The sequence below is a fragment of the Cervus elaphus genome, chromosome 8, assembly GCF_910594005.1.
Source record: "Cervus elaphus chromosome 8, mCerEla1.1, whole genome shotgun sequence".
Taxonomy (NCBI): Eukaryota; Metazoa; Chordata; class Mammalia; order Artiodactyla; family Cervidae; genus Cervus; species Cervus elaphus.
In genome coordinates this window covers 44,110,342-44,134,007 of record NC_057822.1, presented here as the reverse complement: position 1 = coordinate 44,134,007, position 23,666 = coordinate 44,110,342, and the positions used below count along the sequence as shown (strand labels likewise).

The 23,666-nt window shown below is 40.1% G+C and overlaps 1 protein-coding gene across 2 annotated transcripts in view; it reads right to left on the bottom strand.

Moving 5' to 3' along the window:
* The window catches only part of TRAK2 (trafficking kinesin protein 2), a 65,916-nt gene extending 42,329 nt beyond the window's left edge, over window positions 1-23,587 (bottom strand). For both annotated transcript variants that reach the window (XM_043910395.1, XM_043910397.1), the window contains exon 1: window positions 23,341-23,587. The gene's annotated coding sequence lies outside the window, so the exon portion shown is untranslated. The remainder of the gene's footprint in view (window positions 1-23,340) is intronic.
* Window positions 23,588-23,666: the final 79 nt, after the last annotated feature.

Sequence of the window (23,666 nt, the reverse complement as noted above, 5' to 3'; positions counted from 1 at the left end):
AGTGGGCACTGAAATGTGACACTCATGCCTCCAGCTATCCCCTTTAACCTGCGCCTGAAGGAAAATGATGTCTTCTTATTTCTAAGGTTTCTGACCCAACAGTCAACTCTGAGCTCAGAATGGCTACTTTAAGTATGTATTAGATGTAAAGATTACCTCTGAAAAATCTTCCTTTAGAAAGAGAGAAAGATTAAGCAATAAAGCAGTAAGTGCCATAAAGCAGGACCACTGAAGGAGATTATTACTGAAGCTGATTCCTTCATGGATTCTGGGGAAGGGCTGCTGACCATGAAAAACTGTAACTAGCATAGTAGCTGCATTAGCTTCCTATTGCTGTTCCAATGAATCACCACAAATTTCAGTGGCTTAAAACAACACCAATTTATTATCTTACAGTTCTGGACCTCAAGGAATGAAAAACTTTCAGTGGATCAAAACCAAAACCCAAAGTGTTGGCAGAGCTATGCTTCCTCTTTCGGCTCTAGGGGGAAATCCCTCTTCCTGTCTTGTCCAGCTTCTACAGCTGCAGTCCTTGGCTCGGGGCCCCTTCTTCCATCTTCAAAGCCAGCATCTCCGGATCTCTCTCTCTCTGCTTCCCCTGTCACATCACCTTCTTCTGCTATCTCCCTCTTATGGACACCGATACTTTTATTTAAGGCCCAACTGGATTAGCCAAAATAATCTCCCCCTCTCAAAATCCTCAATGTAATCCTTTCTGCAAAACCCCTTTGGCTATTCACAGGTTCCAGGAGACTAAGGTCTAGGTATTCTGGAGGGCCATTATTGAGCCTATCACAGAGGTTAAAAACATGGATTCTGAATCCCAGTTCTACTACTAGTTGCATGACCTTGGACAAGTTACTTAACCTCATTTCTTCATTTGTAAAATGGCCTTAATAACATGTCTCCTTTATGGAGATTAAGTGAGTTACAAGAGGATAAGAGAAGAACCCGCCTCAGATGGTCACTGGGAAATTCCATGAGTTACTACATGTAAAGCTCTTAGAACAATATCTCAGTAAATGCTATGCAAATATTAGTTATTATTATTTCTATCACCATCAATTATCACTATAATTATAATTATTCAAGCCTACAGAAAGCTGCACACACTGTAGAGCCTACTGCCGATCGCTTTATGGCATCTTCTCGAAACTAAGAAGTAACATTTCCTTCCTGTCTTCTGCTGAGTGATGCTGGTGTAGCGCCCTTTGTCATTTTCTCTCTACCTCTGTGATGCATAAAAAGCCTGAGAGTCACAGTCCTAAATGCAATAGAAACTGAAGTCTGGCAAGCACAAACAGTACATATCCAGTGCCTTTCCTAGTTCCTACACACAGACTCTTAGTGCTTTCTAGAGTACTTTCTACTTGCTATGCTGGATTTATATTCATTCTTTTTAGGAACAACTTCACTACTTTCTCCATAAAATAATCAACCAAGCATGCATTATTTAGCAAGAAGCCAGCTTTTGTAATTCTTGCACATTTAGGAGGAAATTAACTAAACCAGCCCAGTGACTTATTTTAATAACAATGAGACATCAAACGAACAAACAAAACATGTCATTGATATAAATACTCCTGGCAGAATACAAGAGGCGGATGACTTAGTTTAGCCTAGCCATGGAAACTAAATGGTCAACAGTGAGGGCCTAAATATAGGTCCTGTGCCTTAAAAAAAATAATCTTGCTACTTCCTTAAAGCAGGATACTCGGGCCAAAACAGTCTTACAGGATAGGCTAAAACAATTCAGGGGCACTTCACTTCGACAAGAGTGCAGAGCCTACAATACAGTAACTAAATGATGTGACAAATATTTAAATTGAAAAAATATACTTTAAACTTTTACTGTACAAATAATACTTTGGGGATTAATTTAAAATACATGTTGGCTGCTGATCTGCCTGCAGAAATGGGAACAGTGACAATCACTAATTCCAGCAGCAGCTCCGGTAGGCAGTGAGAACCTTAATCCAGACCAAAGATAAACTGTACAATTTCAAACATAAAATAAATGTACCACATTCCTACATTAAACAACAGACTTTCAAGAGACTCACTAATTTTCTGGCTACATCAAAGATAAAACTTACTGAAAAACCTCACTATAATCTTAAAGTCAGATACTAAACTACAAAAAAGTCTATAGGAAGGTTTCAGTGCTAAAAGCTGAAAAAGGGGTGGCGGCGGAGGGGTGTACCTCTGAAATCCACCCTGGATAGTGAGCAACAGATCTCACAAAGGCAGAGACCACACGCGACACCAGGGCCAGCTGCTCGGGCGAGCCACAGTACACCACTTCCAGCACACCTACTCCACCAGCAGCTGTCAACTTCACCCCAGGAGCTACGTGGTCCCGGCAAAATTTTGACCCCTTTTTTGTGTGTCATTCAATTTAATGACCAGTAGGGTTTCCAGAGTATAAAATACAGAAAGGCAGCTCTACTTACAAACAGGGTGAATTCCAAAAGGCTGTGAAATCCATTAGTCTAAAAGTCCAAAACTATGAGTGAGATTTAGGTTTTTGGGGTCCACATTTCCTCTGAGCTGGTATATTTTTGGCATTAAAAAAAAATAAGTGTTCTGTTTTGTTTACAATGAACAGGCAGTCAACCCCTCCCTTCCATAATCTCCAGCAACAGAAGGGAGGGAGCCTCTGGCAGCTAAGGAATCCACACTAGAGTTTGACCTGCAGATTAGAAATGGCCATGAACCCACGGTGCCATCTGTGGGGTTTGATAAGTTTCCACAGGACCACTTTCACTCATCATACCCAGCCTTCAAGTTCTTGAACTCCAACTTTAACCTGAATTAGACTTTGACTAAACAGGCATCCCATTTTAGACATTCATATTTCTTCACCTTTGGCCGCCTGTCAACTGCACAGGCACATCCTGGGACTGTCCTTCATAATCATTTTTATTATCCAGTCATAAATTTAACATGTGTAATTTTTTCACTTTCAGTTTTTTACACAATTTGTATTTTCATGTCCATCTATCCATCTATCACCAGTGCTGCTTTCAGAGACAAAATGGGGCTTTATAATATTTACAAGATACCTCAAAAGTATACACATTTAAAATAAACATGTTATAAATAACAATGGTTGAGTTGGAAATGATTTAATCTACTGGTGATCAGCGGAGCTGAACTCCTTGATCTGTAGCATCCATTGCCCCTATCCAGAAACTTTCAGAAGTTACAGGTTTTAAGCAGACAAGTTTGTGTTTCAAAGGATTTATAAGAAAGAAAATCTACCATGCAAGGACAGGGCTTTCTGTCCTATACATTTAGAGACGTAATTTTACACTTGATCTTAGCCGAAAGGCCGAGAAGCGATTAGAGAAATGTAATTTTAGATATCGCTTATGCTTGACATTTGGTTTCAAGCCAAATATTGAAGAAGGTTTGAAGAAAAAATTAGTCTGCTGTCTTGTCTGCAAAGATAATGAATTTATATTTCAATAATCCAGTCTGAACTATGGCAGTAGAAAGGGATACTGTTTCTCTATCCTTCCTCAACAAACAGTAAATAGCAAGAGAATGGGTGACTGCTAATAAGTATCTGATTCATCAGGGTCATCAAATCACTAAGAGCTAAAACCACCATGGTTGGATGGCATCACCAACTCGATGGACATGAATTGGAGCAAGCTCTGGGAGTTGGTGATGGACAGGGAAGCCTGGCATGCTGCAGTCCATGGGGTTGCAAAGAGTCAGACAGGACTGAGTGACTGAACTGAACTGGAAGCCACCACAGCAACACTGAAGATTTTCCAGGCAAGGAACCATCTGTGAGTCAACGATTAATTTTACCGTGGTCACATTATACAACTGTGGTTGTATAGTCCATATAGTACCTCTTACAAAAGTAGACAAACAATCCAAGAAAAACAAAACCATAAAACATTAGGGACTTTTTCAAGAAAGCCAGGTCTAGTCATTCTTAAAAGCCTTCTGTTTCATGTTTGACACCTACATCCTCATCAAAGTACAATGACAATTATTAAAACAGGACCCCAATCATGAGGAAATGTTAAATCATGCTCTCATGCCTACTCTTCAAGAAGTTAGAAAAGCAGGATTTAAAAGAAAATGTTAAGAAACAATATTTTATGGTGTTTAAATAAGTAAGTTTTACCTATCTGGAAAATTCATACACCCAGGTGTGCCAGAATAATAACTATGGCATCTTTTTCTTAAGTTTTTTAAAAAATTTATTTTTAATTGGAGGATAACTGCTTTACAATGTTGTGTTGGTTTCTGCCATACAACGCTGTGAATCAGCCATAAAAATACGTATGTCCCCTCTCTCTTGAACCCCTTCCCCACCCCCCTAGTTTGAACAGCTATGGCATCTAATAAAGATTACCACTACCACTGGATTTTATTTTCCAATTCTTGGAAGTATAATATTAAACACATTAGTAAATGTGCTTCCTTTTTCCATTTGGCATTTCAATGAGTTACACACACTGGTATTCAAAAGTTAAGGTCAGAAAAGTTAAATAACACCTTTCTATTTATAAAGGATTATTAAATAAGATAAATTACATACCCCATTTATTTTTACAGACTTTTGTTATCCACATTCACCAATTGCTAATATTAAAACAGTCTTTCTGTGCCTCAGTTTTCTCATTTATAAAATGGGAGCAATAATGAAGTGAAGTGAAGTCGCTCAGTTGAGTCCAACTCTTTGCGACCCCATGGACTGTAGCCCACCAGGCTCCTCTGTCCATGGGATTCTCCAGGCAAGAATACTGGAGTGGGTTGCCATTTCCTTCTCCAGGGGATCTTCCCGACCCAGGGATCAAACCCAGGTCTCCCGTATTGCAGGCAGACGCTTTAACCTCTGAGTCACCAGGGAAGCCATAGGACCTATTTTATGTGGATTAAATGGGTTAATATTTATAAAGCATATATAGTAGTATTTGGTATACAGTAAGCATTAGTTATGTGTTTAACAAATGTAAAAGCTAAATAGATATTGAGGTGGAATTATAAAATACAAATCACACCATTTCATGGTACCTGGTCATGGCACACAGACTGAGAAGAAACAGGACTCAGACCCCCTCCGCATGGTCAGCAGCCCTGGCTCTCACAAAGAACACGCTTTTATAGAAAGCATGGCTCTATGTCTCATTGCTCTACATCTCTCTAGATCTATCTGGGCGTGCCACCTAGCAGTAATTCAGGAGTTATTAACAATTATTCTTACCCAAGGTAATCCTTTCTTGTCACTAATCACTGGCCTTAGAGGACCTGTTCTAATCCTATAAAAATCTACCCAAATAAAAAGCCCTTGGTGAGAATACAGGCTAGTACAGACATTCAGAAGACCCACAGAAACTATGCTGTCAAATTAAGTACCCTTCAGTCCAGCAGTTCTGCTCCTGGGTACATCTACCTCAAAGAGACTCTCATATTACCACGTAAAGAGACAGGCGTGAGACTGTTTCCTGCATTTACTGTTTGTGATAACAAGGTGAGGGCCTGCTCCCTGGAGGGCAATAGGTCAAATGTGGATACACACCATGGAGTAACACAGCTCTAAAAATAGAGTGCTGAGTGAATAAAGCAGGATAAATGAGAGATGCCATAATGCAATTCACATAAATTAATATTTTCTGCACTATAAACATTAAAATGCTTGCCTTGATGAGAAGAGAGTGGGAGAATTTGGAGCAAGGTATGGAGATACAAGGGAAAAAAATTTAAAAATCTATGAAATCCTACTGCTGTTTGGGCAGATTACTTATTGTATCATTACTATTGCATCTCTTCAGTCCTTAATATCTGAACATGTGCCTGGACATGAAAACACTTGCTGGAGAGAGTATATGCAGAACTAGCAATCTCTGCAATGTAAACTATGTGGGGCACAGTTCCTGACAATTTCTTAAAAGGCCATGTAACTTTTCTATTACTACCTAGCTGCTCTAAATCTGTATAATTAGATTTCAACTAAAAAAGTGGTTAAAAAATACAAAGTGAGATTAAGACTTGCTGTTGACATCTTCAGGTGTTTGGTTATCTGGTAAAAAAAAAAATTTGAAGGGAAAAATGCTTGAAGTTCAAAGATGACAAGAGTTTAAAAGTGGCATATAATAAGTTTATATTTCTTAAACAAACCTATTTACCATCTGATGAATAGCTCAAAATTACTAAATGCACACCTCAAAAGGGTAGACTTCTCACATTCACAAAATAGTCTTGATTTAGTTCCCTAAGAGAAAGAGCAACTTGATACTTAACCTCTGTCTGAAACTATCTTTTTAAGAGCGCACCATCTTTGAATCACCTGGCTAAAGAACTACATAAGGTTACATACTACAATCAATTCTAACACTGCAAAAGTCTTTTCAAGATAGGTTTTCTTATGACTTCTGTAAACAGTGGAGACTAAGTTTGATATGAATTACTGAAATTTTATAAAGTTTTCTAAATGGAGAGAATAAACTACTGGAAGAATTATTATTATCAAATTAAACCTAATAAGGCACACATTTCATCATTTTAACATACAACAGCAGAGTTCCTCTTAGGAAAGAAATGCTTTTTGTTCGGGAAAACACATGGAAAATGCACTTTCGGCGGAAGGTAAGGCCTTGTAGCATCAAAGGAAGGCAAAGGGGCTCTGCAGGGAAACAACTTTATGCTTTTCCCTCCTCTGGAGGGGAGAGAGAAGGGAAGGGAAAGAAGTCCCATCCAGATGGCAGCAACTCAGAGGTCACAGAACACTAGAATCTGCAGAAATCTTAGGGAAAGTTTAAGCTTCTTCATAACATAAAACTGAAGGCTCTCGAGCCGACTGTTTAGTTCTTAAAGGGTCTGTCTGGACACTCAGATGACATTTAGGTATAGATATATTAAAATATTCATTCATAAGAGCAGTTGCTGTCAGGAATTTATATTCTAGGATATTAATAATGTCATCATAGCTACCATATTTAAAATTTTTTTTTAACATAGAAAATTATGTCCTTTTGACTAAGTGAAAGTGTTAGTCGCTCAGTCCTGTCCGATTCTATATATCCATGGACTGTAATCTGCTAGGCTCCTCTGTCCATGGAGAGGCAAGAATACTTGACTGGGTAGCCATTCCCTTCTCCAGGGGATCTTTCCAACCCAGGGATCAAACCCAGGTCTCCTGCACTGCACGCAGACTCTTTACCGTTTGAGCCACCCGGGAAGCCCTTTTGTCTAAAGTAATGGCTAAAAAACAGATAAAAAACAATTACAGGTCTTCAAAGATGGATAATGCAGAGTAAATGGCAAGATAGAGTTTGTGGTTTTCCTGTTCTCTTAACCAAAAATGAGGGGAACACCTCAAGCAGAGGCATTTTATATAATAGATTCTGCGGGTACCAAAATATGTACGATACTTACAGAACCAAATAAGTCCTTCCCTAACAAATCAGAAAGCATTTTCTTTCAAGGTTGACTGGTAAAATTTAGGTAGTAGATTAAATCAAAAGGTACCATCACCTGAAAATCTACAAACATTTCACATAAGGTTAAGAAATAAACAGAACAGATATAATCATGCTGGCAACTTAAGAATATTTCTGTATAATCTGCTCTTCCAGACTTATCTTCAAATCAAATCAGCCAAGAAGACACCTTGAAACAGGCTTTCATAGAGCAATGAGGTAAATTCAAACTTTAAACACAGAAATTCAAGGAGAGGTTAAAAAATCTATGTTATTTCTTTTTTAAAGATATTTATTGGAGTATAGTTGATTTACAATATTGTGTTAGTTTCAGGTGTATAGCAAGGTGAATCAGTTATACATATACCTATATATCCACTCTTTTTAAGATTCTCTTGTGTCCTCATTTCTGTCTCCTCTGACAATAAAATATAAATTTGCCTTTGGTGGCTTTAAGATGATCCTAAATCCTTCAGTTATTTTAAACTTAAGTACTTAAAGCCTTTTGAAGTAAAAAGTTTTCAAAAGCTGCCACAAGAAAAACCATAGGCAAGACAGCTCTTCAGATCAATGAAGTAATCAGTGGCACCAGAACACGCAAGCTTACTTGACCAGGAATAGGGTATAACTTAAAATAGGGGTGAGTGATGGTCAGGATAGAATATTTACCATAAACATATTTATAAACATATATAATTCTAGAATTCTGCATATCTAAGACATTTAACCATTTCAATAATATAATTCTACCGCACAAGAGACATTCAAGTTATATTATGGTTTAGACATTCATTTTCTAAATCATTTTCTAAATCAGACACTCATTTTCTAAATCAGTTGCTCCAGTCAACTCCAGGACTTTGAGATAAGATTACCTTTTGAGGGAGAACTGACATGCAGTGGATGATTTTGATTTGCTGTGAAATTCAGGAATCAAACAAGAACAAATACATTTTTTTTGGGGGGGGGTTGACTACTGGCTATCTGCAACACAGATAGACCATTAGATTCTGAGTTTGATGCGTACAGTAACTAGGTGGTTGAGGAAATTCAGGAATTCTCTTCCTCCACCTGTCTTTAATAGCCAATATCCCAAGTTCCTCAGGATTTTATCATGAAAAAAACCCTCCTCTCCTTTATCTCCTCAGAAATTGCATCTGCTTCAAGGACTTAACTTCTAATTATACAATAACTGGTCCTGAAGGCCCTATTTTCAGCCCAAATTGGCATTTCTTAGCTTTAAACTGGACTTCTAAATATCAACTTATAATCAACATCATAAATTCACCACATTCTAAACCAAATTCATTATCCTTCTCCTATGAAATCTGCTTTTTCCTGTTTTACTAACGAGTTCATACCATTGATCCACCTGATAAGCAGAGCCAAAAATGTAAGAATCACCTTTCTTCTCCCCTAGTCCGCAATTCCCAGTTTCTGTCAACTTATTCTCCAAGCCTATTGCTCTGGCCTGTTCCAAGCCGCTCTCTCTGTCCCTGGCTACTGCAATAGCTTCTCACCTGGCCCTCCAGCCTCAGTTGGCTCGCCTCTGAGCTAGTGTGGTTCCTGGAATGAATAATGCTACTCAGCCCACCCCTCATCCATTCCCTGAGAATACTGTTCCTTCTATTTCAAATGTCCTCCACCTCTAAAGGCACATACATGAAAAAACTGCTGGTAGCTTGGTTTCTGACGCACATTTTCCTGTAAGGGAAAAATATACTAACTATGGGAACCAAAAGATGCAGTCTGCTATCACACATTAAGAGCAGACATCCGGGCTTATTTACCAGTCTTCAGTGAGTTCGCCTAGTGCGTCTTTTCCTCCAGGCCTGATCAGCCCTGAGCACACTGAGAAAACTTTAGTTTCTGGGCCTGAATAATTGAAGCAGAGAAACCACTGCTCTGTGAAACCTTTCCTGAGAAGAAACTAGCTCTTTTGACACTGAAAGCAAAGACTCAAACATCTGCTAAATTCATGACTTTACTGTAGAATATACCACATGAAACTCGTCCTACAGAAGTCTTCTAAAATTGGTTTCTGTAAACAATTGATGATAGATACAAGAACTTTCTGTATTTCAAATGAAAAACACATCATAAAGAAATGTATCATCAACTCTACTCCACATTCAGTCTTTGCTACTAATAGCTAACACTGATGGAGCACTTACTAAATGCTAGGCATTGCATTAAATGCTTCATGTACATGATCCTCACAACAAACCCATGATGTGAATATTATTATTTTCACCATTTTATAGATAGTGAAACTGAAGCTTAGAGATTAAGTGATTTGTCCAAGATAATTAAGAGCCAACAGTAAAACCCAAGACTGTTTTTCCAAAACTGGGCCTCTAAACTCTGAGTTCTACCAATAAGAGACTGGGAGTGTGGGGGAACAGCAAATGTGTATAGTTTGAAAAAGTCTCAGAAATAGTTCTAATACAATCTTATCTCACTTTGTGAAAACACATATTGATTATTCTTATGTGGTTTACATTTGCTTTTAGAAGTGAGTCATCTGATCCCAGAGTTGGCTGTATTTACAATGAAGCAAAATGACCTGTGTTTTCAAGTCTATTATGATTTTTTTAATAAGACAACTCCAAATATGAGACTGATTTTGCCTTTAAATGGGCTAGTCTACAGTATCAAGAAAAGAACACAAACATATTACCATAAATTGGGAATACTTCTGTTTCTTATTCTGAGCTGCTAAAGATAGTAAGTGGACTATAGATCAAAATAAATGCTTATTCCAAAAAATTAAGTCCACCTCTATCTTAATATCTTGCAAATGGCAGGCATTCAATAAACATCTATTAAATGAATGAATCAATCTGTAGTCAAGTTACATCCTTGCAATCTGCAGTAAGGAGAAAATGGAGCCACGTGAGAAATAGAAGACTGAGAGCATTTGAAAACTGAAGGCTTTCTTAGCCTGATTTACAAAGATCTGCATAGGCCTCTCCTGGGTTTCCGTAAGAAATGTGAGCATATAGGTAGGGCTTTATCAGTTAAGCCCATCAGTTACACTGAAGCTGAAAACATCCCCTAGAGATGGGTTTGAGAGCAGTGTGGCAAAAACCCACAAAACCTTTAATACCTGTATCCCTTGCTTCTTGAAAGTTGACTTTACATCACTTTGCTTTTATGAAGGACCTACGTAAGTACCTGTTTTCATGAATGAAAAAAATTCAAAGAGGATTTTGCCTTTATGAAAAAAGGCATTTGTTTCACTGAGAACTGTTATAGAGGCAGTGGGCATCCCAGGCAGTGAGTGGGGCACCGTCCAGCTCCCTCCCAGGGAACTACACTCAGCATCTCATCATCCAACCACTATGGCTTTGAACTGTGTCTGTGACCATCTGTGCTTCATCCTGACTTATTCTGTGCATCTGTTAGCAAGATGTGTCCTAAGGTAACTGCTTCATGTTACTCCAGCTTTCTAAAAGATTTCACAGGAGTGCTCTACTTTTTGATATCAGGGGACCCTTGTATCCAACTTTCCCACACCACCCTCATTTTCTTCTCTTAGAAATATTGATAGTAAGATGTTTTCCCCCTAAAGTTAATACATGGTAATGAGAAAGGTCCAACAAACTGCAATGGGCAGGGGGAAAAGTCCTTAGACTAGAATAGAATAAAAAGAATTTGATGACACAGGGGCATAACTATGACTAGCAATTTATGGTGACTATGGTGATACATGGCTTCCCAGGTGGCAGTGGTGGTAAAGAACCCGCTTGCCAATGCAGGAGACATGAGAGATGCAGGTTTGATCCCTGGGTTGGGAAGATCCTCTGGAGGAGGGCATGGCAACCCTCGCCAGTATTCTTGCCTGGAGAATCCCATGGACAGAGGAGCCCAGCGGGCTACAGCCCATAGAGTCGCAAGGAGTTGGATATGACTGAGGTGACTTAGCACGCACACACATGGTGACATGCTCCAGGATTACGAGCTTTTAAAGACTTCTTTCTCCCTATGCTAAATGGTCTCAAGTGGCTAATTTTTTTGAGCTATGAAGTCCACTTCTAATTTTCTTTTCTCCCTCACTGGGAGGCTATCAACCTTTGCTGCCAGTGCACCTCTCCCTTTCTAACCTGCTGTTGGCCGAGAAACCAGATAACCAGGTTATCAGAGAACCCAGAAGGTGTCTGCTTGAGACTGAACCCTAGGACCTGTTTTTTGACCCTTGACTCACTCTTCAAGCACCTCTTTTTTCACCCCTCCAGCACTAGGGATTTAGCTGGCTGGCTTCTCTTCCTTTGACACTGTTGCCAAGTGCTTTTCTCAACCCGGTGTTCTTTTCTCTAGGCTGGCTATGAATATGTTCTGTCTTTAATCTTTACAGTCTCCTCTGAAAAGCATAGGTCCTTGTCTCTTTTGTGAGAAGTTTACTATGAATCACTATAGAGAAATACAGGAAACAAGGAGAAAATGGTTCAGGAAATTTTATAAAATCTGTATTGTGATTTTGCTCCTTAATCAGTGTTTACTGACTGCCCTACTTGGATACCCCCAGCAGATTACATGCTCAATTCTTTCCTGACTACACTATGAGCTCCCTGAATGAAGGTATTTTACTTTTGTATGCTCCAAACCAAACTGACACACAGTAGGCTTGCAGTACATGCCCAACTATAACTTAATGATTAAAAATGTCAACACACTGAATTAAAGATGTAATTGAATGAACAAAATTGACTATTGGTACATTTCAATCCAACATCAATTAAATGAATTGCTTGGGAAAGCAAAATCAAGCTAAGATTCAATATTTGAAAGAAAACACTATATTTGCTTTATGAAAAACTCTTTGTATAAGAGTTTGCTGATTACAGAACAGACTTTTGAACTCTGTGGGAGAATGTGAGGGTGGGATATTTCAAAAGAACAGCATGTATACTATCTATGGTGAAACAGATCACCAGCCCAGGTGGGATGCATGAGACAAGTGCTTGGGCCTGGTGCACTGGGGAGACCCAGAGGAATCGGGTGGAGAGGGAGGTGGGAGGGGGGATCGGGATGGGGAATACGTGTAAATCTATGGCTGATTCATATCAATGTATGACAAAACCCACTGAAATGTTGTGAAGTAATTAGCCTCCAACTAATAAAAAAAATAAAAAAAATAAAAAAAAAGAGTTTGCTGGTAAACAGATGATTTATCATCTTCATAGCAATAACACAGTAACCACTTTCCTTGTAATAACTAAAAAGAATGAGTTGTCAATTTTGTCAGAAAGCTAAACCTGAACCTTTGACTCATTGCTTAGTTTTATCACGTTTTTCGCAAATAGCATTTGCAGCTGTTTATGAACGCATTTAAAATGAATTCTGTATCAAATAAGAAATGACCGAGTATCTTCTTAAAAAACTTAGCTACTAAAATAAGTCTCATTTGTAACCTTTTCAATTTTGTGACTAAAAATAAAACAAAGTCACACTCAGTGCTTTAGCCTAGAACTAGTTAAAAAGAGGAGAATGGTTGAAAGGAAATTTTATTTTTTTTTAGGTTGCTAAATTATGTGCTTTAGGAACAGTAGTGCCATCTCGGAGACACTATAGTTGGTTTCCAGTCTCCTCTTCCTTTCCTTCAGACAGAGACTGTTCTTTCGTAACCAACAAGCTTCCCTTTGTCTTGATCTATATCACTGGCTGAATAACCCCAAAGCACCACGCTACATGATGCTGCGTGAGATGGAAGACTTGAAATGGAAGACTATGACTGAAAGCAATTAAGAGCTGCAGGCAGAGTTTTGGCACTCAGAACCCAAACGCATACTTACTTTCCACAAGTGATGGATTTTTGAGAAATCCATTTTCGAAGCTGACATACATGCTAAATGTAAAGAAGAAGGTAAGTTCTGAAAAGACCACAGAAGCTTGTGGGGAGACGGTGTTGCAGGTTCTTCAGCTACAGGCATCACACCATAAACATGCCCTCTGTTATCCTGTTAAATAACAACTGCATATCATATCTTTCTCAGTCTTCTCTGAACCCCTATCTGTGCTCCATCTCTCTCTCATTCATCCCACCCATAAACCCACATAGCCTATAGGAGCTGTCTCTCCAAACTCTGAGAATTTAGTACAAGCACAATGCCAATCATACATTTACACATTTGATGGCAGTACAAATTAGCAATCCTCTAAGAAGAGGAACTGCGTGGCTGGAAGACAAAAGGGGGAAAGAAACTTATTTTTCATCATTTCCTTCATTTCAACCCGTTAAAAAATAATGAAACATACATTACAAGTCTCTACTCCTGCCTAAACTGCTCTACTGGTTATCCCTATACTCCATTAGCTTCACCTTCTTCCATGGCCTATTATCATGCCTCAAGTCTTCCATTTCATTAAAAACAGATAAAATAGAAATTTGAAAATCTCCCTTCCACCAGACTCTGGGGTCCCTTCTAGCTGCTGCCCTCTGTCCTCAGCCAAGTTTTTTCACAGAGTATTCACTCTCATGCTCTTCTCCTTGTCTCTCTTTGCTACCTCAACCCCACTACAATCTGATCTTTCCTGAACCCAGTTTCCCTTCAGTTGCCAATAGTCTCTGCTAACCAATCTAATCAACCTTCTTAGGTATTGTCTTGGGTTACCTCTGATTCAATATTACTGACCACTCCCTCCTTGAACTTTCCTCCTGTGGCTCTCCCGGAGCTTACAATTTTACAATGAATGCTCTTTCTCAAATGCTCCACTCACCCAGCTCCCTCCTTTGATCCTTAAATGCTGGTATTCCCCAGAGTTCCAGTATTGACCATGTTCTCCTTTTTTTGTCCATGTATCTTTGTACAAACCATTCACTACCACAGATTAAACCACCTCTTTCATGTTAGTAACTCCCAAACAGGCTCTTCAGACCAGACTTCTTCCTGAGCACCACTCAGATTTTTCACAGCTGATCATGATCCCATGAACTGACCCATGGAACCACAGATACCTCCTTTCTCTCATCTTGCTGCATTCAATGCATTATCATTTCCTGTGTAGTATAATACCTATATGTATACATATATATATATCTCAAGTGCACCCACTTCTCTTCATCCTCTCCTCCACCATCCTAATTCAAGCCATCACCATCTCTTAGAATATGAAAAACCTAACAGACTCTATTCTTAATCTCCTCTGTATTCTCCAAAAGGCAAAAGAATAAAGTTTTAAAAATTAGGCTCCTTTTTTTAAAAAAAAATTCAAGGATGCCCATAATATACAGAATAAAATTCACGCTTCAGATCTCCAAGGCCCAGCCCCGGCTGGCCCCTGCCTACTCCTCTTCCCTCAGCTTGCACCACTCTCCTCCTTCCTCATACTCAGCCACAGCCCTTCCGTCAATCTTTCCACTTCCTCATCACACTGTCTCCTATCTTGGGCCTTTGCAACTGTTCACGGTACCCAGAATACTCTTCCCTCTTGTTCTTTGTATGTTAACTACTTCTACCAGCTCGCCTGATCTGAAGCAGACTCCCCTGCCATCTTTGTTTTCTAACTTCGCATTTAATGTTTCTTTCACAACATGTATTCCAATTTACTTCCTGGAAGTCCTCTTCCAGACAGGAAGGAGAAAGGTGCTATCTTCTCCCTTACCTCTCACTCGCTGACCAGAATGGATATATAATAGCAGGAGCTCAAGCAACTCAATAAATATTTGTTGTTGAAATGAACTATTAACTGAAACTGGTGGGTGAATTCTTTCACCATTAACATGCATAACTATCAACTTCATTGTTACATAACATAGTGTAACACTCTTAAATTAGACTCTATTTTATTTGAACTATTCCTTCATTCTTCATGACTTGTCAGAAAGCTTTCTAAAGAAAAAGAACTCGCAGTTTGGCAAACTGACAGAGATACATGGATAAGCTTCAAAGACCTCAGTGATCTTTACAACATGAATTAGTTCCACTTTTATACCATGGGTAGACTTTGTATGCCCATTTTCTAGCATGAATAAGCCATAATACAGAGTGTAATTAATCAGAATGTCCCCAAGGTTATGTGAGTCAGTAATAAAGCTACAATAAAGTCAGAACATTACGTATTAAGAAGCCAGTTATAAAGGAAATTTTAATAAAATGATCACTATTAACAACTGGTCAACTACTTGCTTATTGGACTGCTTTCAATAAATGCTTCTTGAATTAAACTACAAGTACTGAAAAGAGATAAAAAGTAATATACAACAGTCTCCATCTTAAAGGGAAGATAAAGATCTAAGAACTCTAATGGGGAGAGTTCTAATGATCTCCATGATCTAGATTAGATCTAAGATTTGATGATTTAAGAAATCTGAGAATATAAGATAACACCACCAGATAAGAAATAAGTATTTAATGAGTATTGGAACAGAACTGTTGTATAGATAGTGAGTGGGGTGAGTTCTTTTCTAGCTGAAGTGGCCTGGCTTCACACAGGAGTAACATTTAGTACAGGGCCACTCAAGGAACACAGGGTTCCTCAAGGATGGAAAGATTTTAGTACCGAGAATGGGGGTGTCTGGTAGGCAAAGGTCAAAGAAAAAGAGGCCCCAAAGCAAACAGCAGACAGAGCCAATTTGGCAGCAGTGTACTGACCAACCGAAGTGGGAATGATTATGAGGAAGGTACTTGGAGTTTTAAATTTGACTAGTTCAGATTAGGAAGTGTGAACTTGACCCCTCAGGGAACAAGTTTCTTTCTTTTTTCTTTTTTTCTATTAAAACTTTTTTTTTTTCCTGCCATGAAACAATATTGTTTGGTCAGTTGGTCACATTTGTGTTCTAACTCTTTTTTTTAAAAACTTATTTTTTATTGAAGCACAGTTGAATTACAATGTTAATTACTGCTGTATAGCAAAGTGACTCAATCATACATATATATATATTCTTTTTCATATTTTTTTCTGCTATGGTTTATCACAGGATACTGAAAATAATTCCCTGTTCTATACAGTAGGACCTTTGCTGTTTATCCATTCTATATATATCAGTTTGCATCTGTTAATTCCAAACTCCCAATCCAACCCCTTCCCACCTCCCTCCGCCTTGGCAACTACCAGTCTATTCTCTATGTCCTTGATTCTATGTCTGTTTCATAGATAGTTTCATATGTGTTGAATCCAGATATAAGTGATATCATATGGTATTTGTATTTCTGACTTAATAGGATAATCTCTAGTTTCATCATGTTGCTGCAAATAGTATTATTTCATTATTTTTTATGGCTGAGTAGTATTCCACTGCATGTATATCTTCTTTATCCATTCACCTGTCAATGGACATGGTTGTTTCCATGCCTTGGCTATTGTGAATAGTGCTGCTATGAACATAGGGGTGCTTGTATCTTCTTGAATTATAGTTTTGTCCAGATGTATGCCCAGAAGTGAGACTGCTGGATCATATGGTAATACTATTTTAGTTTTCTAAGGAATTTCCATACTGCTTTCCACAGTGATTGCACCAATTTACATTCCCACCAACAATGTAGGTGGGGGAACAAGTTTCTAAGTGGAAAATGACATTTGAAAAATAAATTTGGAGTCAGAATACAGGATAAATTTCAGGAATGGAGAGATTAGAGACAGAAAATTAAGAAATTTTATTGCATTATGCCTGAATTATTGTAATAAAGGCATAAATTATGTATATAGAAGCAGTAAGAAGGATGTGTGCAATTTGTGAAACAGTAAAATAGGACTTAACTGTTAAGTAGGGATTAGATGAACTTTATCCTCGCCTAAAAGATAATTACTTCTAATATACACCTCAATCATTTGGTTTTAAAAACCTATACAATTTTCCTTGCCCCTCACTCCTTAAGAGTTCTCTTTCTCAAACATTTGCTGTTCTCTGCCTCCCATCCCCCAAACTGGCTTCTCCAACCACGTAATATATTCCAGCCAAAACAAAGGACTGTATTTACTAGTTCCCTAGACACACCAGGAAATTCCCAAACTAATGACTTTGTTCATGCTATGTCTTCTTTAGCGTCCTCTCCCCATTCTAGGTATCCAAAGTCTAGACATTATTCACATCCGAGGTCCATGCTACTTTTCCTATCTAGCTCTCCCAGAAGCCCCAACTCAGAGCAAGCATTGCCTCCCAATACTCTTCATTTTCCTCTAAAACACTTTTTTCAAAAACCTTACACTTGTTCCTTATCTCTTCTGACAAACTGTACTCTCCATGGCAAACACACCCAATTTATTTCCTCCTCCTTTCATACGTAGCTGAAGATCTTAATAAATAATACATGGCAACAGTAATGATCTTGATAAATAATATATGGCAATTATATATGGCTAAAAGCACAGACTCTGAAGACAGCCTGTTTGAGTCTGAATCTTAATACTGCCATTTATTAGCTAAGTGACCATGGGCAAGTTACTTAGTCTCTCTGTGTTTCAATATCTTTATGCATAACATAGAGACAATAAAAGTAGATCCTGGAGAAGGAAATGCCAACCCACTCCAGCATTCTTGCCTGGGAAATCCCATGGACAAGAAGTCTGGTGGGCCACAGTCCGTAGGGTTGCTAGGGTTGGACACGACTTAGCGACTAAACCACCACAGCAAGAGTAGATATTTCATAAAGCTGTCAGAGGACTTGGCTGAGAATAGAATAAGTACTATAAAAGTGTCTACTAAAAGTGGAAAAATACTAAATATCCTGTGATAGGTTAGTGAAGCTTTATTTACCGAAAGCAAAATGTCAAAAGCAAAGCTAGTCTCTAGGTACACAATAGGTATATACAGATTCTTCTTAAATCTTATGTATGCCCTAAGGGCTCAATTCAGTTCAGTCACTCAGTCGTGTCCAACTCTTTGCGACCCCATGAATCGCAGCACGCCCGGCCTCCCTATCCATCACCAACTCCCAGAGTTTACTCAAACTCACGTCCATCGAGTTGGTGATGCCATCCAGTCATCTCATCTGCTGTCGTCCCCTTCTCCTCCTGCCCCCAATCCCTCCCAGCATCAGGGTCTTTTCCAATGAGTCAACTCTTTGCGTGAGGTGGCCAAAGTACTGGAGTTTCAGCTTCAGCATCAGTCCTTCCAATGAACACCCAGGACTGATCTCCTTTAGGATGGACTGGTTGGATCTCCTTGCAGTCCAAGGGACTCTCAAGAGTCTTCGCCAGCACCAGAGTTCAAAAGCATCAATTTTTCGGCGCTCAGCTTTCTTCACAGTCCAACTCTCACATCCATACATGACCACTGGAAAAACCATAGCCTTGACTAGACTTGACTTGACTTGCCCTAAGGGTTAGCTGTGCCCTTTTAAATCTTCCTTATATTAACAACGGTCTTGTTATGTCAAACAATTTAGTTTGACGTTTCAATATTCTGAGAAAATATTTAGTTCAGCTTCCTGTGACAATAAGACACCCAATTGATCTTCTTGCCTCTAGTCTTACCCTCTTTAATTCATCCTTCCATGGCTCACAGAGTATCTTTCTAAAATGCAGACCTAATGTTTTCCCACTGCTGCAAACCCCCTCCATTCTACCTCCCTTAGGATAAAGTTTAAAATCCTTAGAGTCTCATACACATTCATCCAAAATGGCCCCTCCCTCGTCTTCAGAATCATCTCTCAACACTTTTTACCATGAAACCTAATCACCTGGCCGCACCTCAGAGACTTTTTATATATTATTCCTTTGCTAGAACATCTCTCCACCCGTTTGCTAGGACCCCTATGACAAAATACCGATGGATAAAGAATCCGCCTGCAAAGCAGGAGACATGGGTTTGATCCCTGTATCAGGCAGATTCCTTGGTGGAGGAAACGGCAACCCATTCCAGTATTCTTGCCTGAAAAATCCCATGGACAGAGGGGCCTGGTGGGCTACATAGTCCACAGAGTCACAAAGAGTCAGACATGACTCAGCAACTAAGCACAAGCACAGGCTAGGTAGCTCAAACAACAGAACTTTATTTGCTCACAGTTCTGGAGGCTAGAAGTCCAAGATCAAAGCATCAGCAAGACTGGCTTCTCCTGAGGCTTGCATATGGCTGCCTTTCCGAACTGTCCTCACATGGTCTTTTTTCTATGTGCACATGTTCTCAATGTCTCTTTTGTGTCCAAATTTCCTCTTCTTATAAAGATACCAGTCAGAATGAATTATACCCTAAAGGTCTCATTTTAACTTAGTTACCTCTTCAAAGGCCCTATCTCCAAATATAGTCATATTCTGAGGTTATGGGGGTTAGGGCTTCAATTTACAAATTTTGGAGAAACACAACTGAGCCCACAATAAGGCCTTCTCCTTTTCTTTGGTCAGGCTAATTCCTATTTGTTTTTCCAAGATTGGCCCGAGTCTTCCTATCCAGGCAGATTTCGTTGTCCTGTCTCTGTGTTCCCACAGTACTTCTGTGTGCTGCTCACTCATAAACACACAATTGCAATTGTCTCTTTCCTTCTTCAGACTGTATTCCCTAAGAGCAGAGACTAAATCTCTAGCACTTAGCACAGTGTCTGTCCCACTGAAGAGATTTACTAAAGATTTGATTATTTAGGGAACACAGAAGAAAGAATATGAACTTTGAATAAAGGCAAGCATGAGTTCAAATCCTGGTTCTAATATGCACCTATGCTTTTAAACAAGTCACTACACGTTGATCTTCCATTCTACATAAGGTAGTTATAAAGAATAATGACTTGATTATAATAAAAGCATCCATTTTTAGGGTTGGTACATAGTGAGTGAGTGAAGTTGCTCAGTCATGTCTAACTCTTTGTGACCCCATGGACGGTAGCCTACCAGACTCTTCTATCCATGGGATTTTCCAGACAAGAATACTGGAGTGGGTTGCCATTTCCTTCTCCAGGAGATCTTCCCGACCCAGGGATTGAACCCGGGTCTCCCGCACTGCAGGCAGATGCTTTACTGTCTGAGCCCCCAGGGAAGCTGGTGGTACATAGCAGGTGCTCGCTAAACATCAGAGTACAGATTCTGGGATTGCCTGGGTTTGAGACCCAATTTCCCCACTTAGTAGCTGAATGACCTCAGGTATGTTAACTTCCCCTCTGCTTCAGTTGCTTATCTAGATAAACATCTCTCACTGCTAATGTGGGGATGTTTACTATTATATGATCACTTAAGATCTGAACAAATATGGCTGGATATCATGAGTAATTTAGTTCCTTCAATTATAAAGTTATTTTAAATGTGAATATTACTTAAATGCCTCAGACTTCTTACCAACCACATAGTATAGTAACTAAAGAGGTTCAAAAACTGGTATGGATGATATAACTAAAGATAAAAATAAACATGAAATAATCCATTTTCATGTGCCTCATTCCTTATTTTGGTGTTTAAACATCTTGGGTATTGAAGTAAAAATCTTAAACAAGTTTTTCTACTCTCTGTGACTACGGATGTTAATCATTTGTAGTAGAGAATACTACTCCTTGGCTCAAATTTTCAACTTCAGAACCACTAAACCTTTGAACTAGAAAGGCCAATCCTATCATGGCTTACCTAAGTAAACAGGTGGATTTGTAATGGGCTCTTAGGGTCTTAATGAAAAGCTCTGTGAAGGACGGGCATTGCAAGGGGAGAGAACACCTGGTTCAAAAGTACTAAAGCAGGGTTCATGACTTATTCTAGATATTCAAGGTATGTAGTAGGAACTAGTATTAGAAAATAATGCTGGAAAATGCTTTTTAATCATCCAACCTTTAAGGTCAGCAATTTCTGAAGTAGGTAAAAGTTATCTGACCTATAACTTTGAAGTAAGGCAGATCTAGGTATGAATCTCCACTTGTTACATAAGCACAGTTTTAAAGCCTTAGATTATGCAATGGGGTTATTATAGTGACTAACTGATCAAATGCACATAGAGCTCATAACTGAGATGCCTGGCTAACTGGGAGGTACCTAGCCACACAGCGACCTGTGTAGACAGTAACCCGGCAGGCTCCTCTGTTCATGGAACTCTCCAGGCAAGAATACTGGAGTGAGTATCCATTCTCTTCTCCAGGGGAATTCTTCCTGATCCAGGAATCAAACCCAGGTCTCCTGCATTGCAGGCAGATTCTTTACCATCTGAACCACCAGGGAAGCCCCAACAGTGATTAACCGATCAAATGTACGGAGAGCTCATAACCGATATGCTTGCCTGATTGAAAGTAATCAAATGTTTGTCTTTCTGACACCTGTAATCATATGAATAAACACCTGTAAAATAACTTAAAACCATCTTTCACATAGCATGTATTTGCTGAGTGTCTGAGGCTTACTGAAAATGGCTTCATTTTAAAAACAAAAAGCTGGCCAGTGCTTTCCCCAGCCACCCAGGCAGCCTTCCAGCTAGAGCCCCCGCCTCCACATCTCCTCCAGAAATTGAGACCCGATCATCCTGCTCACTCTGCAGCAAGAAATCCAGACTTTCAGGGAGAAGAGGGAACATCAGACAGAAAGTCTGCAAGGACATATTCTCATCAGGAAAAACTCTCCCAAAACTGCAGAGCCTCAGGTCAGGGGGTAGTGGGTGTGGGACGGAAGAGGCTCCTCTGGTCAGTTGGGTGAGGTGAAGAAGGTAAGTGGAACTTCCAAGTTCTGGGAACACCTTGGAATCTTCCCCAAGTAGCTGTCAACGGGTCTCCCCTTCACATAGACTGCTGCTGCTGCTAAGTCACTTCAGTCATGCCCGACTCTGTGCAATCCCATAGACGGTAGCCCACCAGGCTCCCCAATCCCTGGAATTCTCCAGGCAAGAACACTGGAGTGGGTTGTCATTTCCTTCTCCAATGCATGAAAGTGAAAAGTGAAAGCGAAGTCGCTCAGTCGTGTCCTACTCTTAGCGACCCCATGGACTGCAGCTTACCAGGCTCCTCGGTCCATGGGATTTTCCAGGCAAGAGTACTGGAGTGGGGTGCCATTGCCTTCTCCGTCACACAGACAGAAGTCAACAAAAAAAGAAGTCTGCGTAATTAAAAGATAAAACAACAGAAAGCTGGGATAACTGCCGAGATAAACAAGTGTCTTCATCCTTGCCCTTTCTCCTCACCAGTATCCTTCACAATTTCTTCCCAAGTATCACCACACCAGCAGTAACATGCTATTTGGAGATCACTGTAGCTCAGACTTCCAATTCTACAGCAAAGATTAGAAGGCCAGGAAAAAAAAATCACTGAAATAGATAAAACAAAACTGGAAGAATTCATTTCCTTTTTTACCCTATAGTCCATTATAGCTTGATGAATTTCCAGTGAAGAGTTAGTTTTCGATGCAGAAACTGCAGGCTTAAATAAAAGGTCCTTGGGCAAGTAACTGAGTTCACGACAATTATAATGACCTTTACTCTGGTAAAGGTAGTCTCCTAAACACTTAAAAGATTTCTAGGTCATTATAATTGTCCTTTTAAGGACGTCTGCTAATATCCATTACTTACTTACGCTTCAAACTGAAGGCAAGCGTCTTTCTTTTAAAAGACGTGCGGTGTCTGGCTCAAAATCAATCGCAAGAAAAGCCCAACTCAACACAGAAAGGGCTCTTTTCCACACCCTCTCGTCTCGCTCACATCACAGATGGCAACCAAGGGTTGAGGTTTAACATCCAGACACTAAAGCGGCTCATCGCTCAGCGATGGGGCACCAGGTGGGTGCTGTCCGGCACAGGATGGGATGCTGCCAATCCTGAGAGGTGCAGCTGGTGTGAATCCCGAGGCCAGAGCCTAACGCCCATCACTTAGCACTTACACTTGGGAAACCACCCGCTTCCCATCGCGGGGCTAAGACAAGGGGAGGACCCAGTCCTCCGGTACCCCAACTCCGGGGTCCGCGCGTGACCTCCAAGGACCCGGAGGAGCGCGGGACGGGGAAGCTCCTCCGCCTTCAAGGGAAGATGGCAAGGGCAAGTTCGGGTCGTAAACGGAAAGGTTACTCACAGGAATGACCCGGCGTCCTCCGTCCAACGCCCAAGCTCCCTCAGGGAAGTCTCCAATGAAGCGGCAGCTGGAGAGCAGCAGCCTGAGCGGCCGCCACTGCCAAAAACTACCTGGGCGTGGCAGGGACGGGCGGGCAACTTCACAACATCATCATTCAGCGACTTCGGTTTTGCGGCGACGCCAGGTCAATGACAGCCCCCACACAATCGGGGAAGAGAGGAGGAGACCCATTCTCCCAGCAGCCTGCACGGCGCCAGCGCACGACCTGCTGGGAATTGTAGTTTCCTCTCGGCCACGCCCCTTAACTCGAAGGCCACGCCTCTCCC